Genomic DNA, 14,212 nt, shown 5'->3' on the forward strand with positions numbered 1-14,212 from the left:
TTTGAACCGCTAGCCTTGGGGAGGCTAGCGGTTGAGCTACAGACTGGGAGGTTTGTGGCTGGACACAGAACTGAGCCGGAGAATGGCGATAAAGTCCTGGCTCAGAAGGGGCGGCAGAGAAACAGTCTCTTGGTTTTACAGAGGGTTTGTACACGCCCACTTGCGAAGGATCTGTTACCACGAAGGTGGGTAAGCGACCCGTACAGTCTCCCATCCCGCTCTGAATAGCCCCAGAAAACAAAGTCCTGTAGCCGCCTCTCTATAGCGCGCTGGGACTCCCCGCCCGGGTTTTCCAGCCACAGGTCGATGAGCTCCTGTGTGGCATCGATGAGATTCTCCCGTAGCTCCTTAGTCGGATTAAGCGCTGCTGGGTCCATTTCGTGGTCGCGTCGTACTGTCACGGTTCGGGGCAGCGGCCGTGTGAAGAGTGGAAGGAGGACTCAAATGCAGCACTTATTCAGACGTGAAGGGTGATTTATTAACAATACCAGACATAAAGTGGAGATGGCAAACAGAACTAAGGACGAACTAAACTGGGATAAACTATACAAAGGAGTGGCAAACCTGAACATGAAGGGAGAACAGCAGGGAGAGCACGCAGGGGATTTCACAAGGTATGAATACAGACGACGCGACGAGGAGCAGAGGAAAACACACACTATAAGTACACAGAGACACTGGGAAATCACACACAGGTGGGAGACACAGCTGGACCTGGTTAACCTGACGAGACAGGGGAACACTGACACCAGGGACCAATAGAGGGAGCACAAACTCAGAACCCAGTACCTAAAATCCCAAAACACAAACCACCCCAAAACAGCCCATGAATAATAAAGAGAATAATAACAATAAAGAACACAAACACAAAGTCACCGAGTCATGGTCGCAGGACCATGACAGTTATGGTTTTTGGTCTTAGTACCTTTAGTGTTTTGTTTCTTAGTGTTTTGCCAGTTTGTTTTGGTTTCCTGGTCTTCCCTTGCCGTTATCATTAAAGGATCACTTTTCTGTTGAAACTTACTACTCCTCGTCCTCATCTGCTTTTGGGTCCCTTTTTCCATTACACAGCGGCGCACCCTGCCGTGACAGAACGACCCGACCAGTATGGACCCAGCGGATGTCTGCGAGGATTTTTTTGAGTTCAGCGCACGTGTGACCATCCTCCAGGGACAATGGAACATCTATTCTGTATGCAGACAGGAGAGTGAGGCGGAGTCAGTTAAAGTTCGGCTTCTCCAGATCCTGTCTGCTTACCCTGTCTACACGGCAGAATTGTCGGAGGATGTGCAGGATTTCGTTCGCACTGTTTTTTCACTTCAACAACATCAGGACTGTGAACAGGAATCGCTGCCGCTGCCTTGCGTGCCTGAGACAGTTCGTGTCGGCTCGCTGAGACTCGCTGCAGCGTCCCCACCTCACAGCTCACCAGTTTCCACGCCCTCGTCACAGTCTCGCCACGCTCTTGCCACGGTCCAGTGCGGGGAAGCACTGGACACCATAGACTTGGACCACGACGAGCGCCAGTTAATATTCTGCTGAGGAGCTCCGGTGGAAGCCATGGCTCATTCCGGAGCACGAGCCCTCTTTCCGGGGAACTCGACTGGCTCTCGGGGGACCTCGGAGTTACCAGGGACTTCCACCTATCGCTCCGCCGTCTTCCACTCCCAAGAAGAAACGGCGTGCGCGCCACCGACGCTCCGCACCACGAACGCAAGTGAGTGACTATGTTTTGTCTCCTCATGTTTTTTCTTCGGAGGTTATGGAAACTGACACTGCTTTTCCGGTTCATGAGCCCGGCTGTAAAGAGACTGTTTGCACAGGAAATGCTAGCCATCAGGCTCAGCTAAGCTGTTGTGGGACTGCTATCCAGGCCGTTTTGGAGCCGGGGACGGAGGTGCAGCTTGTGCAGCCTTTTTTAGTGTTAGCTGGAGGGCCCGAGGAGCCCGTCCGGCCTCATGTTTCGTCTGCTGCAGGTTCGGGAGAACCCTGCCAGCTTCATGTTTCGTCTGCTGCAGGTTCGGGAGAACCCTGCCAGCTTCATGCTTCGTCTGCTGGAGGTTCTTTATTCTCTTCCCCCTCCTGCCCCCCCCCCCCCCTCTTTCTTAAATAGATAACTATCATATCTGATATCATATCTCACAGTACAATAATATTGAATGGGTTGCATTGTTGTATTTTGTCATGTTTCTCAGGTCTTTGTCTGAATTTCTACGAACATTATTGCTAAGGATTGTCTTATTGCATTGGAGTCACACTGGGTTAAATATGTACACTTGGGTTTTAAGGGGTATTTATTATTTTCTTCTTTTTTTTGGGTTGTATGGAAGCCCCAAACGCAATTTCATTGTTCTTGACAATGACAATAAATAAATAAATACTAATACTAAAATACTAAATACTAACCCAGCCAGCTTCATGTTTCATCAGCTGGAGGGCCCGAGGAGCCCGTCCAGCTTCACGCCACGTCAGCTGGAGGGCCCGAGGAGCCCGTCCAGCTTCACGCCTCGTCTGCTGAAGGGCCCGAGGAGCCCGTTCAGTCTCACGCCACGTCAGCTGGAGGGCCTGAGGAGCCTGTCCAGTTTCACACCTCGTTAGCTGGTGGGCCCAAGGAACCCGTCCGGCCACCTTCTGCTTCACCACCTGTGGCTGTAGTGCCACCACCTGCGGCTCCCGCGCCGCCGCCTGCAGGACCACCACCTGCTGCGCTACCGCTTGCTGCTTCTGCGCCTCAGCCTGAGGACGACACCTCGCCTGGTTCTGCCACACCTCAGTCTGAGAACTCATACAAACTCATTTCACCCACTATAGACTGTGTGTTGCTGCAACTTACACAGCCTCTTGCCACGTCAGCTGGGGGGCCCGAGGAGCCCGTCCAGCCACCACCTGTGGCTGCCTCACCGTCACCTGGTTCTGCCTCTGCTACGCCTGGTCCAGCCTCTGCCTCTGCTATGCCTGGTCCAGTTTCTGCTACGCCTGGTCCAGCCTCTGCTTCTGCTACGCCTGGTCCAGCCTCTGCTTCTGCTACGCCTGGTCCAGCTTCTGCTTCTGCTACGCCTGGTCCAGCCTCTGCTTCTGCTACGCCTGGTCCAGCCTCTGCTTCTGCTACGCCTGGTCCAGCCTCTGCTTCTGCTACGCCTGGTCCAGTTTCTGCTTCGCCTGGTCCAGCCTCTGCTTCTGCTACGCCTGGTCCAGCCTCTGCTTCTGCTACGCCTGGTCCAGCCTCTGCTTCTGCTACGCCTGGTCCAGCCTCTGCTTATGCTACGCCTGGTCCAGCTTCTGCCTCTGCTTCTGCTTCGCCTGGTCCAGCTTCTGCCTCTGCTTCGCCTGGTCCAGCTTCGGTTTCTGCTTCTGCTTCGCCTGGTCCAGCTTCAGCCTGTGCTTCGCTTGGTCCAGCTTCGGCTTCTGCTTCTGCTTTGCCTGGTCCAGCTTCGGCTTCTGCTTCGCCTGGTCCAGCCTCAGCATCAGCTCCTGCTTCGCCATCGTCAGGTCCAGCGTCGGCCTCTGTTCCTGCTTCGCCTCTGCCTGGTCCAGCTTCGGCCTCAGCTTCTGCTTCGCCTGGTCCGGCTTCAGCCTCTGCTTCTGCCTCGTCTGGTCCAGCTTCTGCCTGTGCTTCGCCTGGTCCGGCTTCGGCCTCAGCTTCTGCTTCGCCTGGTCCGGCTTCGGCCTCAGCTTCTGCTTCGCCTGGTCCGGCTTCGGCCTCAGCTCCTGCTTCGCCGTCGTCGGGTCCGGCTCCGGCCTCTGTTCCTGCTTCGCCTCCACCTGGTCCAGCTTCGGCCTCGGCTTCTGCTTCGCCATCGCCTGGCTCTATTAATAAAAATAGTGTACATGTACATACGTGTACATACCTTAATAAAAACAAGCAGGTGAGATGTTACAATGCTTTTATTTTTATTTTAGTGGACACTCAATACAATAGACAGCTGCTGGGGTTTGGGGTTTGTTTAACCTGAGTAGCGAAAAGACCACGGGGGGGTTGAAAACGATGTGCCGGGAGTCCGCTGTTCTCGCCGGCTCTAATAATCCTCGACCTCGCTGTCTGCTATGGAGCTGGCGGGTCACAGATGTCTCCGAGTCGGAGCGCGTTTGGAAATATATGATGTCTTGATAAATCGAGCAGATATTTGAAGTTTACACAGCTACATTCTCGCTTGAAAATAACTTAAAAGTTTCTTTTGTGACCCAGAAAGAGTAATATTTAAAAGTTTTCAGCCCCGCTCGTCCGCCATTGTGAAAGAAGTGTGAATTTGAGAAACTGAACCAGTTAAAAAGAGTATATTTCACTGAGGTTGTGAAATAAGTAAATGTAATTGATGTGAATGAGGAACCAGCTGAACAGTATATTGAAAGCTCATGTTTAGTGTTTATATAGCATTTATTTGTGTGAAATAAATCAGACAGACACGTTCTGGAGGAAAGCAGAGACGCATCGTGTCTTCCTTATTCTGCTCTTCACCTGCTTTTACAGGTAACATATTTGTCATCGTGGTCTTCATCCTTGGGACCCGTAACATTTTCACCCGTACCTACTCCTCAGGTGGGAGCAACTAGTGTCCAGCAGGTGCCTGTACCCATTCCTGTTTCCGGTGGAGGCTCAGGTGAGCCCATCCAGCAGTTTTCCTCGTGTTCTGGAGGCTCAGGGGTCCTAGTTCAGCTAACTGCTTATCCACTGCCACTACAACCTTCATTATAACAACCACCTCTACAAACTCTACTCCAGTCTCTAGCCCTGTTGTCAACTCTGTTACCTGTTCAGTCTTTAGCTCTGGCATCAGCTCTGTTTCCAGCTCAGTCAGTAGCTCAGCCACCTGTTCAGCCACTTCCATCCTCTGCTGGAAGCTCCAAGGAGCTCATTCAGCCAGCAGGGGACCGCATCTCGCTAATAAATCCTTGACAGACTGTTTGCCGTTGCAACCTGAGCCAGCTGTGTGCCTTGTGCAGCTACAGTTAGCTCCACCCATGCCAGAGGTCTCTGCACCCGCTGGCCCTGCCTTTGTTCCTGCTGGGGGTTCAGGAGAACCGCTCCAGCCTCATGCCATGTCGCCCAGCACCTCTCCGTTTCCTCTCCGTGCTGGAATCTACTGGGGTAGACAGTGACACTGCAGAGCCTGTGACGATTTTTGAGGTTAACAAACTAACTGGACTATTGAGACATTCTCAGGACATTTACAGACTCCCATGTTATAATGTGCCCAAAGGGGCCACAATATGGAGCTCCTTACATTAAGGAACAGTAATATTTGGGAATCTTTATGGGAGCATTAAGAGGCGACCTTGGAATTGAGTCTTTCCAGTACTTTCTAACAATATTTGCAGAACCCTGTGCCATGTCTAGTGAAACGTGCCTACCCAAAATGCAGACTTTGATATGAGTAAATGAACAAAAGCAAACTTTTGGTGAAGCAAAAGTCCAAAAGGCAGCAAACGACAAAATCCATACATTCTATCAGGCGGAGAACAATGGAAACTCACATGCAGACAAATGATACAAAACAGTACGACAAGACTGTGGAGCAGTTCTGAGTCACTGGCACGTGGATCATTGCAGGAATGCCCACGTGGGGGGGCGCGTAGAGAAAGCAAATCTGTTAAGGGGGACGGCTGGGTGGGCAGCAGTGGAGCAACTCAGCAGGGAGGCTGGGAGACCAGTGATGGAAATGGAGCTTAACTACTGCTGTTGGTGATGACAGGGGAACTGTTGCACTCCCAGTCTCCTCAGACTTGTGCCTTTTTCAACTGTGTAGCACCTAAATGTGCATCACGTTAGCAACACAGCATTTGTATGTGACACAAACACAACACAACAATGGAGGATGTGATGGTATACCTGCTGCTTATATGTGTATATAATATATATCTATAGCTTTTTGTCAGGTTTTTGTGCAGCTTTTTAAGCAGGTGCTTAAAAAGTACCAGAGAAAACCCTAAAAACTGAGTCGAATCAGGTCAAGCCGAGTAGGTTTTAGTGGAAAAGGCCTGATACGGTCAAAGTTTCAGCTGGCTCTAGAAGCTTTGCAGGTTCAGGGTCCTCTTGCTTGTTATGAGCTGGCTTCACCACATGAGGTACAGGAATAATAAAAGTGTCTGGGCTGGCACAGAGGCTGTATTATCTTGCTTCACCATCTCGTGGTACAAATCAGTATTACAAGAAAGAACAACCTGGCCCTCGTTCAGCCTCTTCAAGAGATATTCAGATATAAAGTTACATCTGCTGTTTCTTCACATTTTGTTCATAGCTTTAGTTAATTATGGAAAACTATTTTCTAATTCACCAATAATGAATTAATTCAGCCCTTTAACAGGAAATCATTTAATTAATTCACAAATTCAAGTGATAAACATATTATAGACCAGTGTGAGCATCCTGAGAAGGCCACACTCACAACAAGATGTTAAACATGTTTCAGGTTGTGCCTCATAATAATTAGCACTAGCATCATACTCATATCCTGTCTGATATATAATCTGAATGTGAAGTTCTTCACAGTCACATATTTAACGGTGGATGTAAGAGCTGTGCTCCACCACTAGATGATGTTGTGGATCAAGGTTTGTAATGGAGCAGCTGGTCCACTGTGAATCACTGCACCTTTGTGTTTGTTTGTTTTATGAAGATTTGTGACTGAACAGAGATTTAAACACTGAAATAGTCACGACTCAGTCACGTTAATGTGCAAACATATTGATGCCTGTTAATTAGGGCAACTCTCTTAGGTGCTTTAACACTGCATTGCAACATTATCACATTTTATTATAACAATACTTTTCTTAAGAGAGTATAGATAATTCTACTAATCCACTTAATATTAATGTAATTACTAATAACCTAATCCTCCATATATATTATTTCTAATAGCTGCATCGATATATTTTTATTGTCCTTATTTTGACTTTTTTAGCGCTGAATGCAAATAGTAATAACAGTCAAGTTACAATTATGTCCTGATAGATTTGTTGTAATTTTCTTTGCACAATACTGGCTCACTGCACTGGTACATAAAATGTTTGTCCTATCTACGGTAAACAAAATACTGTACAGTGCTGATGTAATTAGCAGATAATAAGTCATGCGTTATTCTAAATTTTGTTGTGTATACCAGCTCGTGCAAGTCCCTCCTCTTGAAAACATGTGCCCTCTCCACACTAAGAGGCTTTAAACAAAGACAGCAGTGAGACCAGTGTCAGCACTGGTCTTGTTTCCTGAACTGGAGCAGCTGTTAAAAGAGCTTCAGTGTTTGGCTCCCGTTTGTTGATGCTTGTGCTGATCTGATGATTCTGAAGGTCAGAACGTCCTTCAAAGGCCGCCGTGTTTAACACAAGAGACATGAGAAATATCGTCATTCATTCCCCGCCTTCCTCTCTTTTTGTTGACACAGCTGTGTCATTTTGAATTTACCCAAATTAAATATCACTTCCGTCCTTCTCCAGCATCTTTGTGATTGTGACCCAGTTAACGAAATAAAAGCAATGTCAAGCTCATTTTCAAATTCTTTATTAGCAATTTTAATGACATTATGCGGAGCAGATGTTTACCAAACCACCAGAGAGGAGTCTTATTAAGCTATTAGTTAGCAGAGGTTAACCCGGCAGTGGCAGGGCATGAATTCAAGAACCTTATCTGCATGTGTTGACCTTCACTCGAGGAAACATGGTTGTTTGTTTTGGACACCAGTGTAGAGCATTTCCTTATATATCATCCGCAGGCCTAGATGTCAAGAAAAGACATTCAGCTGACAGTCAGCGCCAAAATGTTTGTTATCACTTCTCTCCCAGTAAATAATGTGTATATTTCTCATTGTTCGCATAATTAAACTCCTGAGTACATACATTTCATTACAGTACACAAGCACATGCTAAAAACACACAAACAAGCAGATGTTAAAATACTATCCTACACTCAAACACTGCACGCAGGCGTGCTGTAACTCTCCCTCCCCCAAAGCAGGGCCAGCATCTCTGCAGCAAATGATTTAGCAATCTAATTATAAAGTGTGGGGAAACATCCTTTCATGTTTACTACCAGTATTCATTACCTGTAGAGGTGCAGCTCAGGGAGAAGCATTTCAGTGGAGACCCGTAAGATTTAGAGCAAGTTAATGTGATAGGAATTCAGCACTTCAGGGTGGAAAAAACACTGGAAGCTGTTTAGCTTTATAACTTTCAAGCTTTGCAGTAAATGTCTTCAAGTAAACGGCCATATTTTTGACTCTACTAAAATTATTGAAACATTTAGATACATTAAAAATATATGTAAAAATGTACAACTTAATGGTTGGTGGACATAACATATATTAATCTATTAGGGTAGCTTTGCTTGATTCACAGTTGAAATAATGTTTATTTGCTTTAAACCAGGCCGTGGTGTGCCTGAGGTGACCATATTCAGGATATCCCCTCTGTTCAACAACATTTGGATGTTCACAATAAGGACAAATGTATTACAAATCAACAGGGTTTGCCAAGTGCTGAGCCAAATAATGCTCAATAGCTCCAAACCTCCTCTGGAATTAACTTTAGCACCACAACTTTGCACAGAGAGCTTAGTGGCATGAGTTTCCACACCCAAGCAGCTCCTGTAGGTGTAAGATGGCCCAGCACTTTTGTCCATGTAAGGATGAAATGATCACATTATGTGTAACTTTGCCCAATTTTACTATGTGTATGCACCAATGGAAAAAACATTTCCCAGTTTCTTTTCAACAAAAAAGATCACATTGATTGTTTTTTTTTTAAGTTAACTGCAATCGTTGAGTGTAATAATTCGATTACGGTAAATAACGTTAAACAACCCCTAAGCACCTCCACAGAGGTCCAGGTGAGTCACAGCTATTTTGGCTGCAGTGGAGCCTGCGAGCAGGTATACAATGTATACCCTGTTGTACTCACAGAGATTTATAGTTTGCCTATAAATATTAAATAATAAATAATAAAAGGCTGCGGGATCTAAAGGAGCAGTTGCTCCTTTTTGACAGCACAGCTCCCTAAAATGTAATAAACCCGCAGACAGGAGCAAGGAGACAAGGGGCATCAAATCCATTTAGAATGATTTAGACTGAACCCTGCAGACATGCTTGAATGAATGAAATGGATTACAATGGATATGATCCTGGTCCTGTCCTTTCTCTCGTTGTTCTATAACCTGTGAGCATCATGGCAGGTATAAAATGAATTCACATTTAAAACGCCAGCTGATCAGGAGCACACATGTACAAATATAAAAATATGAATCAACATGATCATCAAATCTGGGGCTCAAAGTGGGTGTGCGAAGTTCCTCCAGTGGCTGCTTGAGTCTGACTCCTGTGGTAAAATGTCCTGCTTAACAACATTATAAAGCATGTTTACAGCCTGGTGCAAAGAATGGCTTGGACTAGTTAAATTTACCCTTTTTAATTTTTCATATTTATTTCCTATCTTATTCATAGCCTTTTCCTTTTTTGTTTTCTTTAGGTCACGAGCAGTTGTCCAAGCATTTCACTACATATCGTACTGTGTATGACTGTGTACGTGACAAATAAAATTTGAATTTGAATTTGAATTTGAAATTTGACTTGTGTGGTTTCCTCCTCTGACACCAGACAATGGTTGATGTCATGGTGCTTTTATGCACCCGCAGATTTTAATTGAAGTAGTTGTCATGCTGACATCAGTATTTGCTCAAAGCACTTTTTCTTAAACATTAATTTAACTCAGCAGGAGCAATAAGCTGCGTAAATGAATGAGTCCGTTCCATGAACAGCAGGTTTCCCATATCTGACAATCTTGTAGCAGGTGGGACTTGTTTGCTCTTCTCTGCTAAACTTAGATTTTCATGCTTGTTAATAAAACGCGCAGCTTTAAGTCCTGCCATATGTAAAAAACAAAAGACGGGCAGAAGGAAGAGCTTTCAGGCAAAAACCTGCTTCCCTGATATGTTCTGTATGTAATACGACGCTATCCAGTGTCGTGCTTTGATGCAATCTACACTGTGCCAATACTGCGCCTGTTACCGTGCTTGTGGCTGTGCTCCGGTCTCTGCAGCTTGCTCACTTGGGTTTGCATTTGCAATTTTTTTGCTTTTTAGCCTGACGAAGCGAAAGAGAGCATATGAGAGACATGAGAGATGAGAGCAGTCCGATCCAACAAATAAAAGCTGATTGGATCTGCAGCTGGCAGCATGACAGGAGGCTGCCTCTTTTCACCTCCAATTCTGGACCTCAGCATTCCTTCCAATTTTGACCAGCGATGGCTTATTTACAAGTTGGCCACACACAAATTTGTTTTTCTTTCTGCTATACCCGCGTCACTTTGTGTTGTTTGAAATAAGTGGGAACATCTATAAAGTCACACAGTAATAGAAGCCGCGCAGCTGAAGTCACGACGCAGCCTAAATGAAGTGTGTCATAGTCCCAATAACTCTTATGTGCATAAATATAGTGGTGGACAACTTGTAATGTAAACCCAGACTGATTGTTACTAAAGGTATAAGTGAAGTTAGTGAGCATAACTGGGCCTGAATGTCAGCAATATCTTAGTTTTAAAGCCTGTTGTAATGTTAGTCTGTCTGCCTGGTCTTAAGACCATTTAACTGTTGAAGACAGCAGAGCTGATACCAGCATCAAACCATTCAGTTCATTTACATATTAATGTTAGTTAAATTAAACATTTGAACAATGTATTTCATCAGTTATTAACTTATGTTGCCAGCCTTTTGCTTTGACAATGTGTATGATTTAAATTTCATTTACTTAGTATTGGTAACCAAATTGTGCATTTTTAAAACGGTCCCTTAGATTTCATTTTTAAATGAAATTAGCTGGAATCACAGCAGTCGTTAGCTGTCAATGTACCCATCTTTAAGTAACAATGTCACCATGTTTCAATCAAGCAACAATGTCCTCGGCTGAAAAATTAAGCCTGGTTGGAAATGACCAACACTGCAGTTCCAGGAATGACCACTAGAGGCTGGCTTCCAAAGAGATTCAGTTCTTATACCATGTTTATACCCAGGTACAAAAAAATGCTTTAGTTTCTTCTGGATAGAGATCTAAGATGTAATTCCCTGACAGCGACATCAATCACCAAAGCCTTCTTCCTCTGGCATTTTTGCACAGCCTGAACCTGGTTTAAAGTTAGCCATTTAAACTGAGTGTGACAGACAGGGAGTTTTTCCTTCCCACTGTCGCTAAAGAGCTTGCTCATAGAGGTCATGTGGTTGTTGGGTTTTTCTCTGCATGTATTATTGTAGGGTCTATCCTACACTGAAAAAAAAAAGTTCTTTCAATTTACTTGATTTTATTGTGTACATCAGTCCCACATAATATGAATAAGTATGACTGACTTAATTTTCCACTTTCCCTCAAGTAATTAATGCTTGTCAGATCAAAGTATTTTATTTATATCAGATTACTTTAAAAAATCATGTTTGATGTACTAATATTAATCTATTATCATAATATCAATGTATTGCATAATGTCAATATATTTTAATGTTTAACACCAACTTATTTTTATTTGCCAGTGGTACGCAATGATATTATGTAATGTAAACACATTGCAATTATGTTCCTGCAACACAAATTATGGCTTTAAATCCTACTTAATTTTTTCAATTGAAATATTAACTGATTATTATTGACAAAAAAGGCAAAGACTGTGAGTGCTACTGAACAATACACCTTTATTAAACTGTAACAGCAGTGAAAGCAGCAATTCTGCCATGAACAAGTCCAAAATCACATCCATGTAAACTTGTTAACACATTTTTAAAGATAGCCTGCAGAAATAAAAAGAAAAAGTTAGTTTGAGAATATATTTGCAAATATTTCACAAAAAACTGACCTTAGCAGCAAATAAAAGAAAGTGCTTATAGATGATCCTGTCATCTCTTACATATAAAACATTTGTATTAATTACACAATTGAAAATGTAAACTAAATTAAGACTACCTGAAAAAAAAGCAACACGCTTTTATGAATAAACAGATTTACACAAATATAACTTGTGTGTTATTTGACAACAGTTTCAGCTTCTGTACAAGTATTTACCTGTACAAGATTTCAACTAAGTTGAGCCTTAAATGACATTGTTACATAACTAATACCAAACACCTACATGAATTTTAATCTTCATTTTAAACATTTAAGCAGGACATTAAGGTTGACTTAGAACATATTGCTAAAAATCGTCAGTAAAAATTTCTTACAACATGATACCAAAAGGAAAAATTATCCTGCATTGCAGTCACATGAGGGGAAAGCAATAAAAACATAAGCAGTATAACGTTACTGAACACAAAATGAAAAACTGCAAAGAATTGCAGAAGTGCAGTCTTTGACTTCTCAATGAAACAGATGGTTTTTGAAAGCAAGAACTTTAGAGAGTTTAGCTCCATCCAGTTCCATGAAAACCTTCTGGAAAACGTCAAAGTTGTAGCGAAGGTCAGCAGGGTAGGCAAGGTTTAATGCATACATGAGTCCAAATAGCATTATCACAGCAAATGCTACATTATCCAAAGTCTTCGCCACCCTGATGCCTGCAAGGACAACTCTTGTTCATCTGCTGAAGCTTGCTCTTTAAGAAGATAAATTCAAACAGTGGTGTCTTCAACAGTCTCACTGATGGCACGTTCTTCCATGCCCTGTAAAAAAGAAGCCATGTTAGTCATTTCCAAGTAAGTAATATGACACACTGTGGAAAGTCCAAAAAAAAAAAAAAAAGACAAGTACATACCACATACTCATGGATAAGCATGCCAGGGTCTTCACCCATGTAGATACACACTCCCTTAACACACTCAGCATCAACATCTTCACACTGAAATGAAATGTATGTAATTAGCATCTTCATTCAGCTCTTGTCCTTCATTTAAGTTTTAATAGTGTACTTTACATGAATGTTTTTAAAGTAAAGGCACACAAATTAATAATAGGTTTACTGGCAATTAATAATAAGTTGACAAAGTGAAGGTTAAAAAAAACAAGTAGATGTAAAAATACAAAATGAGAGAATTTATCATGGGAAACATTTGAAATCTTCCACAATTATAAAATTTCATCCAAAGAGGATCATGTTAAGTGAATGTTGAGGCTTTATCACTTACATTATCCATTTATGCCACAATTCTTTTCAGTATTAGTCCACGCTCTCCTCTTCTGTTGACCAACTTCACCAGGTTGTCCAAGTGGAGATCCAGCTGAGCCAGGAACTTTGTTTGAGGGGGGATGGTGGCAATTCTCTTAAACTCAGCGTTGATCTGAAAACATGAGCACAGAGAAATGAGCTTCAAAGGTTTAATGCCTGGAAGAAGGCCGCAATCACTCATGCTGAAGAAATGGGCTGTCAAATAACAACTGTGCCTTAACCATTTTAGGCTAATACCACAAGAACACCGTGTATGAGGCAAACCTTACCTCATGGAAATCAAATAGAGCAGGCCATCTTGCCATGAAAGCCTCCACCATTGGTGCATCACGAACAACTTCATGTCTTCTGTATGAAAAAGTCTTTTCCATCTTGAGTTTCACCAACTCTGTTACTCTTTTTTATGTCCATGTGGTGGGCTTTGACATGTCAATAGCTTTAAGAGTCCCTTTGTCTGCTACTTCTGAAACTGAGGTAAGGTTAAGAAACTCATTCCCAAACAAGGAATCCATAAACTGAAGCTGCCCTGAAGACAACACTGTCTCTTGACTTCAACGATGAGATCCTCAGTTGATTCTGGCGCTTCATTAGAGAGTGAGCCTTCGACAGGTTCCGTCAGCCAAAACAGTCTTTAGGACCATAGGACTCCCCATAGAACTCTGTAGGAAAAAAAGAATTACATATCAGACATTCAGAAAGAATCCTTTCAGTTTAGTTTTCATAAAGCTATCCATACCCAATACTCAAAGTTATAAAGATCAGACATAAAAAAGTAGAATTTATCTAATGAAATACATGCGACTGAACCTATTACACTTATATGAACACCTTTTATTTCTATATGCCTTTTTAAAGTCACAATGTGGACTGATCCAATCTCATAGTCAACCAATGGATAAGTATCAAGGAGTTCACAGAGTGAAGCGAGAGTGAATATTCTTGTGGATACTGGGCGGAGCTCAAAAGCTCTGTCGTGCTCTCTGTACCAGCCACCAAGCTCTCTGACAATGTAGAATATGCTGTGGTACAATGCAGATATGGTTTTTCAGTATTCTGGCAATCCACCTGCTGCCCTTTGGGCCAGTACCAT

The 14,212-nt window shown here is 43.4% G+C and overlaps 1 long non-coding RNA gene across 1 annotated transcript; it reads right to left on the minus strand.

Annotated features, from left to right (window-relative positions):
* Window positions 1-12,740: 12,740 nt before the first annotated feature.
* LOC113020091 (uncharacterized) lies at window positions 12,741-13,635 on the minus strand. Its single transcript, XR_003272153.1, has 3 exons — window positions 13,392-13,635; window positions 13,082-13,234; window positions 12,741-12,795 (listed from the first exon to the last, which is right to left on the minus strand). It is a non-coding gene; the product is annotated as an uncharacterized LOC113020091 (long non-coding RNA).
* Between the last annotated feature and the right edge of the window lie 577 nt (window positions 13,636-14,212).

The sequence above is a fragment of the Astatotilapia calliptera genome, chromosome 4, assembly GCF_900246225.1.
Source record: "Astatotilapia calliptera chromosome 4, fAstCal1.2, whole genome shotgun sequence".
NCBI classification, from domain to species: domain Eukaryota; kingdom Metazoa; phylum Chordata; class Actinopteri; order Cichliformes; family Cichlidae; genus Astatotilapia; species Astatotilapia calliptera.